This window comes from Trichosurus vulpecula, chromosome 2 (genome assembly GCF_011100635.1).
Source record: "Trichosurus vulpecula isolate mTriVul1 chromosome 2, mTriVul1.pri, whole genome shotgun sequence".
Classification (NCBI taxonomy): domain Eukaryota; kingdom Metazoa; phylum Chordata; class Mammalia; order Diprotodontia; family Phalangeridae; genus Trichosurus; species Trichosurus vulpecula.
The window spans coordinates 72,722,300-72,740,315 of record NC_050574.1 but is presented as its reverse complement, the minus strand read 5'-3'; positions in this window follow the sequence as shown (position 1 = coordinate 72,740,315).

The following is an 18,016-nucleotide window of genomic DNA, read 5'->3' as shown; positions in this document are numbered from 1 at the left end:
TCTGTGACACACTTTCCCACAAATACAAAAAGGGGAAAATAGGTTCACAGTTAAAAGATGCTGGGGCAAAGGGTCAACTTTCACCTTTTGATTGCTTAAAATCCTTTTCTCCACTTTGAAGGGTACTCAGAAAGTTCCCCTTAGGCACCATCTAGGTTGCTTTTTTTTAGTTGAATAGTTTTATTTTTCTGCCCGACTGCTTTCTAGTTTTCCCAGAAGTTGTCTCTTTTAAAAAAAAAATAGCACAAAATGTCTCTCCTCCCTCGTTTCCGCCATCGAGAATGTTTTTTAAAGATTAAAAAAAAATTAAAGAGAAAGCAAGACAAACAAAGCTTGTCACAAACATGTATAATCAAACAAAACAGACTCTCATTTAGTCACATCCAGAAAAAGATATGCCTCAATTTGCACTATGAATCCATAAGGTCTCTATGAGGAGGTGGGGAATATGTTTCATTTCAGAGTCCTCTGGAATCGTGGTTGGTCATTGTGTCGATCAGAATTCCTAAGTTTTTCAAAGTTATTTTTCTTTACAATATTATTATTGTATAAATTGTTTGCCTGGTTCTGCTCACTTCATTTTGCATCAGTTCATACAAGTTTTCCCAGGCTTTTCTGAAACCATTCCCTTTATCATTTTTTTTTCTAGGAATACTATATGTTTATTTCTTTTTCTAGTGAGGTTTATTTTTTTAGTTTAAATCATTATTTATTTAATATTTTTAGTTTTCAGCATTAATTTTCACAAGAGTTTGAATTACAAATTTTCTCCCCATTTCTACCCTCCCCCCCACTCCAAGATGGCATATATTCTGATTGCCCCATTCCCTCCTTCAAATCCTCCAATCTAATCCTTCAAAAGTTTCCCTCCTTCCCTTCCTCTCTCCCACCCCAAGTGATTTCCTCTTGGATACTTATCTGGAATTGCTCTCTCCTGTTTGACACTGGAATCTCCTAAGTTCAGAATTGGTTTGCTAACTAAAAATTTTAATTAGCAAAAACTCATTCTTGCTCTGTCTCTGTCTCTCTCCCTGACCTACAACCCCCCACCCCCACCCCAATTGAGAAAAAAAAAACAAAATTCCTATAACAAATATGTGCCATCAAACAAAACAAATGTCCACATTGGCCATGTTAAAAAAAATAGTCTCATCCTGTACTCTGAGTCCACCTCTCTATCAAGAGGTGGGTAGTATGAAATCCTTAATTTCGTTAGTGATGATACTCTGGAATCATGGTTGGTCATTATGTCGATCAGAACTCCTAAGTCTTTCAAAGACATTTGTTTTTACAATATTGTTGTCACTGTATAAATTATTCTGATCCTGCTCATTTCATTCTGTGTCAGTTAATACAAGTTTTCCCAGGTTTCTCTGAAACCATCCTCTTCATCATTTCTTACATTACAATAGTATTGCATCACATTTATATACAATTACTTCTTCAAACATTCCTCATTTGATGGGCACCCCTTTAGTTTCTAATTCTTTGCCAGCACAAAAAGAGCTATAAATATTTTTATACAGCCTTAGAGTTTGTTTAGGACTAATCCCTTCTTTAATCTTTTTGCCCTCTCCTTCACCTCTTTCCTTCCTATTTCCCTTGTGAATGAAATGTATTTCTATGCTGTATCTAGGTATGTATGTATGTATTCTTCCTTCCTTTGACCAATTCAGATGAGAAAGAAGTTCAAACATCAGCCACTCCCCCCAGTCCTTCTTCCTTTTTTTGTACAGACTTCTATCTGCCCACCCCAATTACAGGAGATAATTTCCCCTAATTTTCCTCTCCCTTCTCCCACCCTCTAGTATATTCCTCTTCTCCTCCCTTTCCTTTCTTTTAGGATCATAAAGACACACAGAACCTCTCTTAGGCCCTCTGTCTAAATAGACTCCCTCTATGATCCCTGAGGATAGTAAGGTTCAAATAACTCAGGTATCATCTCTTCATAGGAGAGGGTAAGAAGTTTATCCTTGTTTAGTCCCTAATGATTTTTCACGTTTCCCTTTTTGTTTCTCTTGATTCCTGTGTTTGTACTTCAAAAAATCCATCAAGAATGTTTGGAAGTCCTTTATTTCATCAAAGATTTATTTTTCCCCCTCTAGGATTATATTCAGTTTTGCTAGATAAGTTATTCTTGATGGTAAGTCTATAACCTTTGCCTTTTGGAATATTGTATTTCAAGTGCTCTCTCTCCTCTCTCTCTCTCTCTTTCACTCACACACACACACACACACACACACACACACACACACACACACACACACACACGGGTAGCTAAAATCATGTGTTATCTTTACTGTGGCTCCTCAGTATTTGAATTCTTTCTTTCTGGCTGCTTGTAGTATTTTCACTTTGACCTGGAATCTCTCGATTTTGGCTGTGATATTTCTGAGAGTTTTCATTTTGGGTTTTCTTTCAGGAGATAACCAGTAGGGTTCTTTCTATTTCTGCCTTTCCCTTGAATTCTAAGAGATCTAGGTAATTTTCTTTAAACATTTCTTGAAATACAATGTCTGGATTTTTTTTGTGTGGCCATGGCTTTCAATGATCCTTAAATTTTTTCTCCTTGAACTGTTTTTCAGGTCAGTTGTTTTTGCTATTAGATACCTTAAATTTTCTTTTTTTCTCTTGCTTTTTTAACTTTTAAAAATATTTCTTGTTGGCTCATTGAGAAGTCATTGGCTTCTCTTTGTTCCATTCTAATTTTCAGGGAGTTTGTTACTTGGGCAAGGTTGTATAGTTCTTATGCCAAGCTGTTAATTCCTCTACCAAGTCTTCCTTCCATGGCTCTCATTTCTTTTCTGTTTCTTTTTCTTCAAGCATTCTCATTTCATTTATTTAAACAAATTTTAATTCTTTCTTTATCACTTCCAGGAATTCTCATTGAATTTGTGCCTAAGCTGAGTTTTTCTTTGAGGCTTTGCTTGTAGGTGTTTTAGAGTCATTTTTTTTTTTGTTTTGTTTTCTGAGCATCCCTCTTACCCTGATAGTTTTTTATGGTAGAATTATTTTTTTACTTATTGATTCTTCAGGCTCTGTGGCATTTCTGAAGGGAAGGTCTGGACTGGTCTGGCTATTGTTTTCTTCTATTATTGAGTGTTGTGTTATTCTAGGATCTTGGACAAACCAGATTGACAACCTGTAAGCTTTCAGTGCTCCCAAAGCTATTTCTCTATTGAATGAAATGTATTTCTGATTTAAGGCAAAGACTGATCACTGTCCCCCTGATCTGAGCACTGCAAGTTTCTGACTTTGGCTATGATGTTCTCACCTGGGTTTGGGTCTAAGCAATAGACCTGTGGCCTTGCCTCATTTCAAGTTCCAGTAGACTATTGCTGGATTCAGCCACTATCAGCCAATTCAAAAAACATTTATTAAGTACCTACTATGTGCCAGGCACAGTGCTAAGCAGTCAACCAGGAAGCTCTGTTGGTTCAGAGTGATAAAGCTGTAGATTTTCCTTTTGTTTGGGATTTATGCCCTGGGTACACCTCTGTAAACTTCAGACTGGGCTAGAAGCTGGAACTGAGACTCCGGTCCACACAGCTGCTGTTTGCTTTGGAACTTTCTCTTTGCTAAATGTACATTTCAGGGTCTGGGACCTACCACTCCTCACCCCGTGGTTCAGGTCACTCAGTCCACCCTGGATCTATGTCCCAGAACTGGATGGTGAGCAACAGAGCTGCCAGTTTAGGCCCCTCTGTGCCGGATGTGGGACCTCTTTTTACAGAGATACATAGCCTCTCTTTCTGCTAGAATGCTCCCCACTGTGTGTTCCTGGCTACACCCCATCCCCAATGTCCACAGACCTCTATATCTGGGGTATTCCTTAAAAAATGACTTGTGGCCATTCCCCAATTAATAGATGGTAAAGGATATGAAAAGGCAGTTTTCAGAGGAAGAAATTAAAAATATCTATAGTCATATGAAAAAATGCTTTAAATCACTATTGATTAGAGAAATGCAAATCAAAACAACCCTTAGGTGCCACATCACATCTGTCAGATTGCCTAACATGACAAAACAGGAAAACTATAAATTCTGTAGAAGATATGGAACACGAATGCATTGTTGGTGGAGTTGTGAACTGATCCAACCATTTTGGAGAGCAATTTGGAACTAAGCCCAAAGGGCTATAAAAATGTCCATACCCTTTGACCCAGCAATACCATTTCTAGGGCTATATCCCAAAGAGATCACATGAGGGGGAAAAGGACCCATATGTACAAAAATATTTATAGCAGCTCTTTTTGTGGTGGCACAGAATTGGAAATTGAGGAGATGCCCATCAATTGTAGAATGGCTGAACAAGTTGTAACATATGAATGTAATAGAATACTATTGTGCTATAAGAAATGAGGAGCAGGCAGACTTCAGAAAAACCTGGAAAGACTTATATGAACTGATGCTTAGTGACGGGAGCAGAACCAGGAGAACATTGTACACAGTAACAGCAACATTGTGCGATGACTGACTTTGACAGACTTGGCTCTTCTCAGCAGTGCAAGGTTCTAAGACAGCTCCAAAAGGTTCATGATGGAAAATGCCATCCACAAACAGAGAAAGAATTACAGTCCGAATGCAGATCGAAGGAAACTGTTTGCTCTCTCTTTTCCGTTTTGTTTCTTCTTTTTTGTGCTTTATTCCATTGGTTATAATTCTTCTTTGCAACATGACCAATGTGAAAATATGTTTAATATGAATGTATATGTAGAGCCTATATCAGTGAACCTTGTCTGGGGAGCAGGGAGAGGAAGGAGGAGGAGAAAATTTAAAACTCAAAAGCTTGTGGAACTGAATGTTGTAAACTAAAAATAAATAATTTTTTAAAAAAAAAGAAAAATGAAGTTATTTTTTTCTTAGATTTTCTGATTAGGATTTGGTCAGGTGCACTTTCTAAATCTGTCTGAAGGAGTCTGGCAGTGGGGTGAAGGGAGTTCACTGTACTTTCTGCTACTTTACCATCATGCCTCTGCCCCACGGTCTGCTATTTAACACAAAATTGCAGGGTCTTGGTTTTTTCCCAATCTTGGTGCAACTACAACCCTGTTCAGTGACACCCAGTTGCTTATAGCCTAAATTGGGTTGATTCAATAATGATGTCTAGGCCTTGTTCACACTTAGTTTATGGCTGATTGATTTGTTCAGCGGACCCATTCTCACTGATTCTCTAAATGGAGGGGAATGATTGTTTGATTCAACGGATCCTACACAAAGAAAGGCAAAAACGTTATCCCTGTCCTCGAGGAGCTGACATTCTAATATGTGATTAGGGACACACAAGATACATATGTGTGTGTGCATGGGGGGAGAGAGACAGACAGACAACTGAAGCTCGATTTGAACTCAGGTCCAGGGCCAATTCACTGAGCCATCCAGCACTGATAAAGTAGAAGCAGAAGTTAAGGTAGGAATGAATCAGGTTATGAAGGGCTTTAAAAGCCAAGGGATTACATTAAAGGCATTGTGCTAGAAACAGGTTGCTAGGTGGTGCCATGGATAGAGCACTGGGCCTATGGTCAAGTGGATCCAAATTTAAATCCGGCCTTAGACACCACCGGCTGTGTGACCCTGGGCAAGTCACTTAACTTCTGTTTCTCAGCTTCCTCAATTATAAAATGGGGATAACAGAACCTACCAGGGATGTTGTGAGGATCATGTAAGGTATTTGTAAAGTACTTAATGCAGTGTAGGTGCTTAATGAACAGCTATTTCCTTCCGTCCTTCCCACTGGTTTCCTCCCAGCTCTGACACCCTGTGTTCTGAGGGCCCTCCCAGCTCTGACACCATGTTCTAAGGCCCCTCCCAGCTCTGACATCCAGAGTTCTAAGGCCCCTCCCAGCTCTGACATCCCATGTTCTAAGGTACCTCCCAGTTCTGACATCCCATGTTTTAAGGTACCTCCCAGCTCTGACATCCTGTGTTCTAAGGGCCCTCCCAGCTCTGACATCCTGTGTTCTAAGGTACCTCCCAGATCTGACATTCTCTGTTCTAAACCCCCTCCCAGCTCTGACATCCTGTGTTCTAAGGTACCTCCCAGATCTGACATTCTCTGTTCTAAGCTCCCTCCCAGCTCTGACATCCCGTGTTCTAAGGCCCCTCCCAGCTCTGACATCCCGTGTTCTAAGGCCCCTCCCAGCTCTGACATCCCGTGTTCTAAGGTACCTCCCAGATCTGACATTCTCTGTTCTAAGCCCCCTCCCAGCTGACATCCTGTGTTCTAAGGGCCCTCCCAGCTCTGACACCCTGTGTTCTAAGGGCCTTCCCAGCTCTGACACCCTGTGTTCTAAGGGCCTTCCCAGCTCTGACATCCTGTGTTCTAAGGCCCTCCCAGCTCTGACATCCAGTGTTCTAAGGGCCCTCCCAGCTCTGACATTCTGTGTTCTAAGGGCCCTCCCAGCTCTGACATCCTATGTTCTAAGGCCCTCCCAGCTCTGACATTCTGTGTTCTAAGGGCCCTCCCAGCTCTGATATCCTATGTTCTAAGGCCCTCCCAGCTCTGACATCCTGTGTTCTGAGGGCCCTCCCAGCTGTGACATCCTATGTTCTAAGGGCCCTCTCAGATCTGACATTCTGTTCTAAGCCCCCTCCCAGCTCTGACATCCCATGTTCTAAAGTACCTCCCAGCTCTGACATCCTGTGTTCTAAGGGCCCCCCCAGCTCTGATAGTCTGTGTTCTGAGGGACCTCCCAGCTCTGACATCCTGTTTTCTAAGGCCCCTCCCAGCTCTGATATCCTATGTTCTAAGGTACCTCCCAGCTCTGACATCCTGTGTTCTAAGGGCCCTCCCAGCTCTGACATTCTGTGTTCTAAGGGCCCTCCCAGCTCTGACATTCCGTGTTCTAAGGGCCCTCCCAGCTCTGATATTCTGTGTTCTAAGGGCCCTCCCAGCTCTCACATCCTGTGTTCTAAAGTCCTCTCAGCTCTGACACCCTGTGTTCTAAGGGCCTTCCCAGATCTGACATTCTGTGTTCTAAGGGCCCTCCCAGCTCTGACATCCCATGTTCTAAGGGCCCTCCCAGCTCTCACACCCTGTATCCTAAGGGCCCTCCCAGCTCTGACATTCCGTGTTCTAAGGGCCCTCCCAGCTCTCACATCCTGTGTCCTAAGGGCCCTCCCAGCTCTGACATTCTGTGTTCTGAGGGCCCTCCCAGCTCTGACACCCTGTGTTCTAAGGGCCTTCCCAGATCTGACATCCTGTGTTCTAAGGCCTCCCAGCTCTGACATCCTGCGTTCTGAGGGCCCTCCCAGCTCTGACATCCTATGTTCTAAGGGCCCTCCCAGCTCTGACATTCTCTGTTCTAAGCCCCCTCCCAGCTCTGACACCCTGTGTTCTAAGGGCCCTCCCAGCTCTGACATCCCATGTTCTAAAGCCCCTCCCAGCTCTGACATCCTGTGTTCTAAGGGCCCTCCCAGATCTGACATTCTCTGTTCTAAGACCCCTCCCAGCTCTGACATCCTGTGTTCTAAGACCCTCCCAGCTCTGACATTCTGTGTTCTGAGGGCCCTCCCAGCTCTGACATCCTGTGTTCTAAGGGCCCTCCCCGCTTTACATCTTATGTTCTTTGATTCTAATCCTAGGTTACATAAGCTAGCTTCTTCCTCCCCTTCTCTGGGTGAGGGTGGGGGCTGACTGGGGAAGCGCTGAGTAGACGATGGGCAAGTTCTTAGGGCAGCTTAGTCCTATGGCTTATGTAGGGGTGAGTGAATTTACTGGTCAATGTGCACATATCTGCATGGACAGATCAGGCCCACTAGGGGGCAGAGTGAGCCTGCAGGAACCAGAGCTTCTCCAGGGTACCAGGCTCCACTTCCAGAGAAAATCTCCCTCTGGGGAGCTACGTGCGGAGCCAGAGCTGCTGGGTGCTAAGCCCTCCAGCCTCACAGCCATGGATCACTGAGGGCTGAACTGGGTGACTCTAATGCCCTTAGCACAGATGGAGAAACTGAGGCACAGAGGGGATGAGGGGGAGGCAGGTTCTCTCACTCACAAGACCCTTGTATGGAGAAATTTGTAGCAAGAGCCTTCCCTGCTCTGCTCTCAAAGGCCCACAGAGTTAGGGCTGGAAGGGGCTTTGAGAGGTCACTGACTCTGACACCATTTTACAGATGAACCAACTGAGGCCCAGAGAGGTTAAGTGCTTTGCCCAGAGTCACCCAGCTGGTGACAACACATCCATTGATCTTTCCACCTCTCTATTTTTTAGGTCAGAGATCTAGGGCCAATAGGGCCCCTGGTCTAGTCAGGAAGACTCCTCTTCCAGAGTTCAAATCCAGCCTCAGACATTTACTACCTGCACGAGTCACTGAACCCTGTCTGCCTCAGTTTCCTCATGTGTAAAATGAGCTGCAGATGGAAATGGCCAAGGACTCCAGTATCTCTGGCCAAGAAAACCCCAAATGGGGTCACGTAGAGTCGGCCATGACTGAACAACTCCTTCATCTCACAAAGGAAGAACCCGAGGACCAGGGGGATTTAAGTGCCAAGATAGCAGCACTTAAAGTTGGTCCTTTGACTCCAGAAGGAAAAAAGTGAAGACAGCTCATGTATGTATAGTGTTGTTCAATTGTGTTGGACTCTGGGACCCCATTGGGGTTTTCCTGGCAAAGGTACTGGAGCGCTTTGCCATTTCCTTCTCCAACTCATTTTACAGATGAGGAAACTGAGGCAAACAGGGTGAAATGACTTGCCCAGGGTCACACAGCTCATCGGTGTCTGAGGCTGGATTTGAACTCAGGTCTTCCTGACTCTCAGCCCAGCAGTCTATCCATTGCACCACCTAGCCACCCCACATGCATAGTACTTTAAAGATTTCTCTCCCTTTGGGAGGGCCAAACCACATCAATCCATCCTTTGCAGATCTGAGAACACTCATCACCTCGGATGGCCAGCTTGTGCCTGGATGGGCAGGCGCACACACACTCCATTCACAGGGTCAGGGCTCTAGGCATTTTCATGGGTTGTCCCCAAAGCTGGCTCCTTTCAAGTCCCAGCTAAAATCCCACCTTCTTACAGAAACCTTTCCCAATCCCTCTTATTGCTAGTTCTTTCCCTTTGTTAATTATTTCCAATTGATTTAAGATGTATATAGTCAATTTGTATACACTTGTTTGGATGTTGTCTCTCCTCTTAAATTGTGGGCAGGGCCTATCTCTGTATCTCCAGCCTTAGCACAATACCTAGCACGTAATAGGTGCCTATTGACTGATTTGCCTGTGGTTTAGGGGTCACCCTAGGCCTAGTAGGCCCCACAGAAGCTGGTCCTGACCTGCCTCTGGCAGATGCCAGAGGCAGCCATGTCAAGGTCAACAAGTAGGGGCTGGCCAGAGGACCCCAGGCAAGGGCAGTATCCCAAGAATGACTGGAGTAGGTGAGACTACTAGGTCTCAGACAGGGAGGAGAAATTTCCTGAGCCTTATGCCTAAAACCTAGGGATTCCATATTCAACCAGTGCCTTTGGTCTGAGGCCTTTTGATGCCCCCTTCCTAACCTCCTGAATCAGCTCTCCCAAAGGCCCCTGCTTAGGGAGTTCTGTGGGACACGTGATGGAGGTTTTACAGAGGCTTTCCTCACATCAGCTGTATGAAGTAGGTAATGCAGGTTTCATTATCCACATTTTATAGGTGAGGGAGCAGGGGCTCGTGAGGTCAGACTTGATCAAGGTCACACAGTAAGAGTCTGGGCCAGCGCTCAAATGCGCCTCCTTATTCCAAGGTTCGGTTCACAAAGTGCTTTTCTCCCAACCATTCTGTGGAGACTGGATAGGTAAATGTTATTCTTACTTTACACATGGGGAAACTGAGACTCAGAGAGGGGAAGGGAAGACCTAGGATTCAGACCCAGGTTTTCTGAATCCAAGGCTTTCCCTTTACTCCACCACATATGTGTGTATAATTTATACAAAAAAACCCCCACCCAACGGGCATCTCCCCATTAGGAGTTTGCCTAAAGGAGACTTTCTCCTTTCAGATAAAAAGCAGCTGTCGGGGTTAGCCTGCAGCTAATTCATGTCTCTTCTTGTTTCCATTTTTAAGGCCTTGCTTCCAAACAGCTGCCCAACCAGAGGCTACCTCTTAGGGTAATGAGCTCCCCATTACTAAAGGTGTTCAAGTAGAGACTGAAAGTCATTTACCCTACAAACAGGAAGTTCTTAACCTCTTTTTTTTTTTTTTTTTGTATCATGGACCCCTGGGCTTTCTGGTGAAACCTATGGACCCCTTCTCACGCATAAAATGAACTGTATAAAATACATAGGATTACAAAAGAAACCAATTATACTGAAATAGTTATTTGGAAAAAAAAATTTAAGTTCCCAGACTCCAGGTTCTCAGAATCCCTGCTAGAGGTGTGGTTTCTGTGGTTCCTTCCAAAGACAGGAGGCTATCAGTCAGTCAATAAACATTTACTAAGCACTTACTGACAAGGTGCCTGGTACTTGACTAAGCTTTAGCGGAACAAAGGCCCTGCCCTCAGGGAGCCCACAATCTAACGAGGGAAGACAACAGACACAACTATGTACAAACATAGCTATATACTGGAGAAACTGGACATAAACAATAGAGCAAAGACACTAAAATGAATGGGCATTGGGAAAGGCATCCTTTAGAAGGTGAAATCTTAGCTGTGACTTGAAGGAAGCTAGGAGGGAGGTGACTAGGAAGTGTATTCTGGGACAGCAGTGAAATCCCTGGACATAGGAAATTGAGGATGTGTCATGGGAAGGGGGGGGGTGGAGGGGGGGGGAGAGAGAGGGACAGAGAGATAGACAGAGAGGCAGAGAGACACAGAGACAGAGACAGAGACAGAGAGAGAGAGAGAGAGAGAGAGATTTAGAGAGAGAGGGACAGAGAGACAGAGAGAAAGTTATGAAGGGCTTTGAATTTCAGAGGGTTTTCTACTGCATCCTGGAGATTATAGGGAAGCAACTGTAGTTTGTGGAGAAAGGTCAGACCTGCACTTTAAGAAGGTCACTTTGGGAGCTAACTGGAGAATGGACTGGAGTAGGGAGAGACTTGTGACAGGGAGGTTATTGTAATACTCCAAGCAGGGGGGACAAGGGTCTGTACCAGGGAAGGGGCAGTGTATAAGGAGAAGGGGAGGTTATGAAGGTAAAATTGACAGTTATTCGCAAAAAACTAGATATGGGGATGGGGGCGGTGGTGAGAAAGTCTTAGTTGAGGGGGATACCTAGGTTGAGAGCCCAGGTGATTATAAAGATGGTGGGACCCTCAACAGTAATAGGGAAGTTTTGAAGAGAGGAGGGTCTGGGGAAAAAGATGAGCTCAGTTTTGAACAAGTTGAGTTTAATATATCTACAATGCATACAATTAGAGATGTCCAGCAGGTAGTTGGAGATGTAAGACTGGATGGTCAGGAGAGAGGTTAGGGCTCAGTAAGTAGATTAGAGAACCATCAGCACAGAGATGATCACTGAATCCATGGGAGCTGCTATTACCAAGTGAAATAGTATAAAGGCGAGACAGAAGAGGGCCCAGGACAGAGCCCTTCCAGGTACTCACGGTTATCTAGCATGACCGGGCTAAAGTTCCAGTAGGAGCAGTCCTATAGGTAGGAGAGGAACCAGGAGCAGTGTCCTAAAAACCTAGAGAGAGGAGTCTCAAGAAGGAGAGGGTGATCCACAAGGTCAAAGAGGACCAGGATTGAGAGCAGGCCTTAGATAAGGCAATTAGGAGATCATTCGGACTTTGCAGATTTGGTTGGAAGCCAGAGCGTAGAATTAAGAGTTGAGGGAAGAAGTGAAGGTACACACTGTAGATGGCCTGGTCTATACATATAAACAAAACTGCCCACTTTCGACGGCATTTTAAGGTTTACAAAGCAATTTCCCCACAACTCTTAACAGGTTGTGAGAACATGTTTTATAGGTGAGAAAACTGGCTGAGGATTTCCCCAGAGGCACATGTACATCTAGTAAAGGACAGCTCTCAGTGCTACTCAGGATAAGCTACTCAGGTGCTGGGCCCTGGGGATGGCTACAATCCCCAGGGAAGTTCTTGGCCTAGGGGCCTTTTCAGTTTAGGCTGTATTCACTGACAAGGGAAAAAAAATCCAGTTCTAGATTCAAATCCTGATGTCTTTGTATCCACAGTGCCTACTTAGCACAGTCTCAGGCACATAGTAGGCACTTTAATAAATGTTTGCTGTTGACTCATTTTGCTAGGTCATCCAAGCTAATGAGAGGCTTGGACTAGATGACCTCTGAGGTTCATTCAGCTCCCAAAATCCACATTCCTGTGAAATCCTGACTCAGACATTTGCAAGCTGTGACCTTGGACGAATCTCTGAAGCTCTTGGGCCTCAGTTTCTTCATTTGTACGTGATGGAAGTTATGTCAGAGGTCCTCTGAAGGCCCTTCAAAGCTCTAAAACCCATGATCCTGTGATGCTTTGACTAATGAGCTATTTGACCATGGGCAGGTCACTTCACGTTTGGCTGCACCTGTCTCTTCATCTGTAAAGTGGGGGTGATCCTCCTCCCACCCCCTTCCTCACAGAGTTGCTACTGCTGCCTGTTATGTACTCTGTAAGCCATGAAATTCAGCAGCCACATAACCCTCCCTTCTCCCTGCCCGGCAGGTCCAGCCTCATTCTCAGAGTTGAGCCAGCCCCACCACAGCTCAGGCAGAAGAGCCCCCGGGGAAGCAGGAGGAGGAGGCCAAGAAGTTCTTTTGTTACTGTGGGCTGGGCCTCAAGCCAGGCACCCGCCAGGGAGTGGCCAAACTCCGAGCTGCACCGAGCAAGCCCCTGAATGTGAGGCTCCCAGTTTGCCGCCAAGCCCTCTGACCTCACGCCCTGGCCAGGGTGAGTTCCCGCGCTTCCCCCTCCAAGCCCGCCAGGAATCAGAAACTGCTGCCAGCAGACTCCAGGGAGCTCCTTCTGCCTCTGGAGGCCAGCGAGGGGTCAGCCTGATGTCAAGCTCTAAAGCCAGCCCAGCAGGCCTGTGTGGAAAGACCACCAGACTTGTAACCAGAAGACTAGTTTGAATCCTTGGCACATCACCTTCAAAATACAAACTTGGGCAAGTTCGTTCTGAACCTGTCTCCCTGATTATAAATTAAACTGTAAATTCAGGGCTTGGAGAGGAATTCTCAGACCCCCGACAGGCCTAATATTCTGTGATTATGTGGGGGCTCTTCCCCAGCAGTGGTGGCTTCAGGGGATAGTAAATAATCCCCTCCTGGAAAGAAACCTAGGAGTGGAAGCCAGAAACTCCAGGTTTGGGTCTTCAGCCCTGCCACTCACTCCCTCTATGGGAGTCTCTGTTTTGGAGTCTCGGTATCTCTATCAAACAGAGACAACTATTGCCCTCACCTGGTTGTTGAGAGGATCACATGATGGTTGAGAAAGTGCTTGCAAACCAGAAATACCACCTCCTCCAGGAAGGCTTCCCTGATCCTCTCACATCCTCCCTAGTTACCAGTCCCTCTAATCTAGCTCTAATGCACTGTTATCACAGAGTCATAGCCTTAAAACCGACCTCAGAGACTATCTAGTCGTTGAACCCCCTCATTTTCCAACGAGGGAACTGAGTTCCAAGTTGGATAAGTCATTTGTGTGAAGTCATACAGGTACTGACAGAGCTGGGACTCCAACCCAGGCCCTTGGACCCCAAAATCAGCACTTTCCATGATACCAAAATGCTCTATAGTAACATGGGTCGTCTTCTCCTCCTAAATTTCCCATCTTTTCCAGAGTTGCAAAAATGGCTTCCACAAAGATGAAGATCGCTATTAATCACAACCATCACATGGAGGGAGGAGAGAAGCAAGAATGTGGGGGAAAACGGAGAAAACATAAGGGTTCCTTAGGTGGAATGGGCTTGATGAATATGTTGCTGAGTTTTTTTTTAAAAAAAGCACCACCACCTTAGCTTTGGAGTTCAAGGCCCCGTATTTGAACTTCAGCTCTGTCACTATTTGACTCTGGGTAAGTCCCTACCTTAATCTGTTTTTTCTTCTCTGGGGGAAAGGGCACTTGACTGGATAATTCTTAAGGCTCCTTCTAGCTTAAATCCCATGATCCTATGACTGTCGGACCTGTTAGGACAAGGAAAAGGAAGTTCCACCTGTTCCCAAAATCTGGTCACCAATCCAAAGCCCTGTGGCTCTTAAGCCATATACCTTATAATGGGTGTGGGGCTGGGAACGCTCTAAGCCAACGTGTACCACACCATATTTACCCTGGTGGGGCTGGCAAACAGCACCCAGGAGTGCCCTTTTCAGGAGGCCCCATCATGCACCCTGCTGCCACCTAAAGGCGCTGCTCCCAAAAGGAAGACAGGGTTGGAAGATGAAATTTGCCTATTTACCAGCACCTGCAGATCCAGCTTCCTCCTACTGGCCGAGCCCCACTAGCAGGGCAAGTCTGAGCATAGAGAAATGGGGCTAGGTTCTGTACCTGGAAATGCCTCAGAAACCCCTCCCAACAGCTGGACTAGATCCTCACCTGCTAGATTTTTTGGTCCTGTCACCACCGGCTGCTCAGTCCCTCCCCAGAAGCCTCCTTCCTCCCCTCCACTGCAATCCCATATTGTTAAAAGAAACAAGGAAAACTGGCGGTCCCTTTGTTCTTCCTACCTTTAGGCTCTAGTCTACTGATTCTGCCCTGATAAAAGTGGAAAGGGCAATGGATTAGCAGACAGATGAGCCGGGGTTGAATCCTGACTCTACTTATCACTTGGGACTTTAGGCAAGTCACTTCAACTCCCCGGGTCGGGTTTCCTCGTGTACGGAAGGACATTCGACCAGTTTAGGACCTCCAGCAATGCCCTCCTGCGGAAGTCCTTCCCACTCTTGGAAAGCCATTGAGAAATTCTTTGACATCCAGCCAAGATTCGGCAACTTAGGACCATAGGATTGAGGAAGGGGAGAGTTCATCTGATTAAATGTGTCCAATTTATAGCATCTCATACCAGGTTCTAGCCGACTTCAGAAACCAGCGCTCTTCCAACAGCACCATTCAGGCTCTGCCATGCTTTCCGAGGCTGAACAGGACAAGCCTATGCCTACTGTCACAAGACAGTACTTGAGGTTTCTATAGACAGTGACTGAGTCTTTTATTATGCTTTGATACTTATGATTTTATTCGTGTGGGTGTAGCGCCTTTTCATCCTGTGTGAAGACTCCTAAGCTTGTCCTCCCATAAATCCTCCGTAGAGAGCTAAGCTTCTGCTTCCTCTCTCCTGATGTTGCCTATGCGCTGGCCATTATTAGTTCTTAACCAGTCCCCCTCTTTTTCTGGCCATACACATTCTGCTGATACCCTTTGTACAGACTTTCAGTAATGTCCCAGCTCACTCAGACCTGCCATGTGCGTCTCTTTGGGCAACCACCACTTCAATTCTTCAAACAATTCCATGTTCAAACAGTGTTCCATGCTTTGTAGACATACTTCAGTTGTGGAAGAATACTGATATTAGGAAGATGGAACTTTATTTCAGAAAAAAGCTTGGGGTCATTAGAAGTACCACATGACTTTTCAAAGGCAAATTTGGGGAAATTTTCTTTTTCAGTCTGTTCACCTCTTCCTCAATTCGGGGCTCAGACTGTTGTCCATCTATAGTGACTGTACAAGAACACGTGTACTATTTGACCAGCTTGATGGCCTGTCCAAGTGCAATTCTACTCTGGACAACAGACATTCTTCATTAACTTGGTTTTTCCTGTTAGGCCAAGCCACTTTATGTGATTACAGACCTCATTCAGGAAGCTCTGCAATGTTCTGGGGCTGGATACAATTAGCACGAAGTCATCTGCAAACAGGAAAATTTGGAGAACCTCACCATCTATAGGAAATCCTTTTCACTTGGACACTACACTAGGCATCATACACAGCAGTGGCAAATAGCCTTGGCAGGCATCCATCTTCCTGATTTATGCTTCATTTAACATTAATAATCAAAGCAAAAGGATTTCTTTCTCTGCTGTAATATCTTCTAAGGAATAGTGCAGGACTTTTGACATGCATGGAGACACCTTGTTGGAATAGAGCCTTCTCTATCTTCCAGAAAGATAGATTTTGTACTACTGAATCAAAACCCTTTATAGTCAATCAAATTTAAGACTTAATTTTTTGAACCTTTCAGTCAACTATGTGACTGTAGAGAAATCTATCACTTGCTACAGACAGCCTGCTCCCTTCTCACATTCACCAACAATGTCCTTTGTTTTCTTTAGTGACATTTCTATTTCCTCATCAACACAGTGGAGATTGTGATGTTCAAATGTAATGGCTTCACTGTCACAGACAGGAAGTTTATTACCATTTTTCATGTTTGTAGCTGTCCTTTCAGTCAATGCCCCTCTCTGTATGAGCTTTAGTTTAAATGGTTTTCTTGCCAAAGTATTTATAAATTTCTCACCTCTACCACTCCTGTTTTATGAAGCAATACTGTTCATAACTTCCTGCCACCTTACTCTGTAAGATTTTGCCAACAAATTTATATTCTAAACTGGGATTGCTTGGGGTTGCCAGCTTTCTCCATTTGGGTAAAGAGATGGCTGTTTACAGGCTGGGGTGGCCTATAGGCTCTTTTGGTCTTCTGGTGATCTATTAAACTTCCTTAAGCAACATTGATAGTCTAAGATAGTCTATGTTAATGTTTGTTCTCTTATTCATTTCCTATTTTCTGGCATCAGCAGCTTAATAAATCAGATTGCAGTGGCTTTCGTTGTACACTTTTGACATTTTTGTTTAATTTTACTAATCATTGCTCTAATAAGTTGACTAAACAAAAGCAGCTGATTCATAAATCACTGTAGCAACCTGTCATTTCCTGTTGGTAAAAATATTATGAATTCCATTTTTTAAAAGTTATTTGGCATTTGCTATGTCCAGTACCTGTTGGTTCTCTTCTTGAAGAATGTAATATAGGTACATGAATTCTATAGAGTACACATGCTGTCACCTCTCATTTTTTTTACTCCCAAATTCTTTCCAAAAATCATTTTGCTGGCATCCTCATACTCATCTTTGCATTAAAGTTACTGAGTATTAAAGTATATGTTATTTAGTTTGGATCCTCTTTTCAAGCTCTTTATAAAATTTTTCTCTTTGTAGTAGTTGTTGACACATAAATTACAATTATCTTCACGGTGGTCTTTCTGAAAATCAAATCAAACGCTCATCAAAAGCACGCTATATAGACGCCCAAGCATCCCACGAAATGATGCTTCTTGTCGCCTTTAGGTTCAAGATAAAATCAGCTCTATCACCTCCTTTATTTGCCATCCTTCAGCTGAGGTGCAAGTTCCCTGCATCTTCTGGTTTCACTTACAGCAAGGTCAAGATCAAATTCATTTCTCCTAGTAGCATGTCTACCCTACAGCCACTAGACTAGGATCTCACAGTCAGAATATCAACAGCTAAGTTAGTGCTTACAAATTGTCTAAAAACACCATGATTCTTAGCACCCTCTGACGCTTGTTCTTGTAGGGGATGCCACATAGCTGAGGGCCATTCTGTATTTCTTTTTCCTGGGTTGCCACGGCCAGTTCACTCTTGGTAGTAAGTCTCTATGTGCTTAGACGGGTGTTGCCAGAACCCTATTCAAAGCCTTTTTAGCAGAGTGGAAATTGGGCTCAGCTGGCATAGCTCTCAAGAACCCTGAGTCACCTCTGCAATGCAACGAAGTTATCAGTACAGAATTTTGTGGATTGCTATTAATACCATCTCCCTTTTCTGTAGTGTCTTAGAGTTTACAAACCAGGCTCCTCATCACAATCTTGTGAAGTAGGTAATAAAACAATGATTATATTCATTTTAGATTAGATTCATTTAGATTGAGAAAAAGACTCCCGAGTCAGACTCAGAGAGAGGCATGACACTGGCCCCACCCCTGTTTCCAAAGGCCAAATCCAATCTCAAGCCCAAATTTTCTAAGTCCAGTGCACAAGCAGGCAATCTCAGAATCATCCCACACTTCTAGACAATCCCTTCTACGATCCACCTTCCCAGCCTTCAGGGTCTAATGCTCTCAAAAAATCCCATTCTC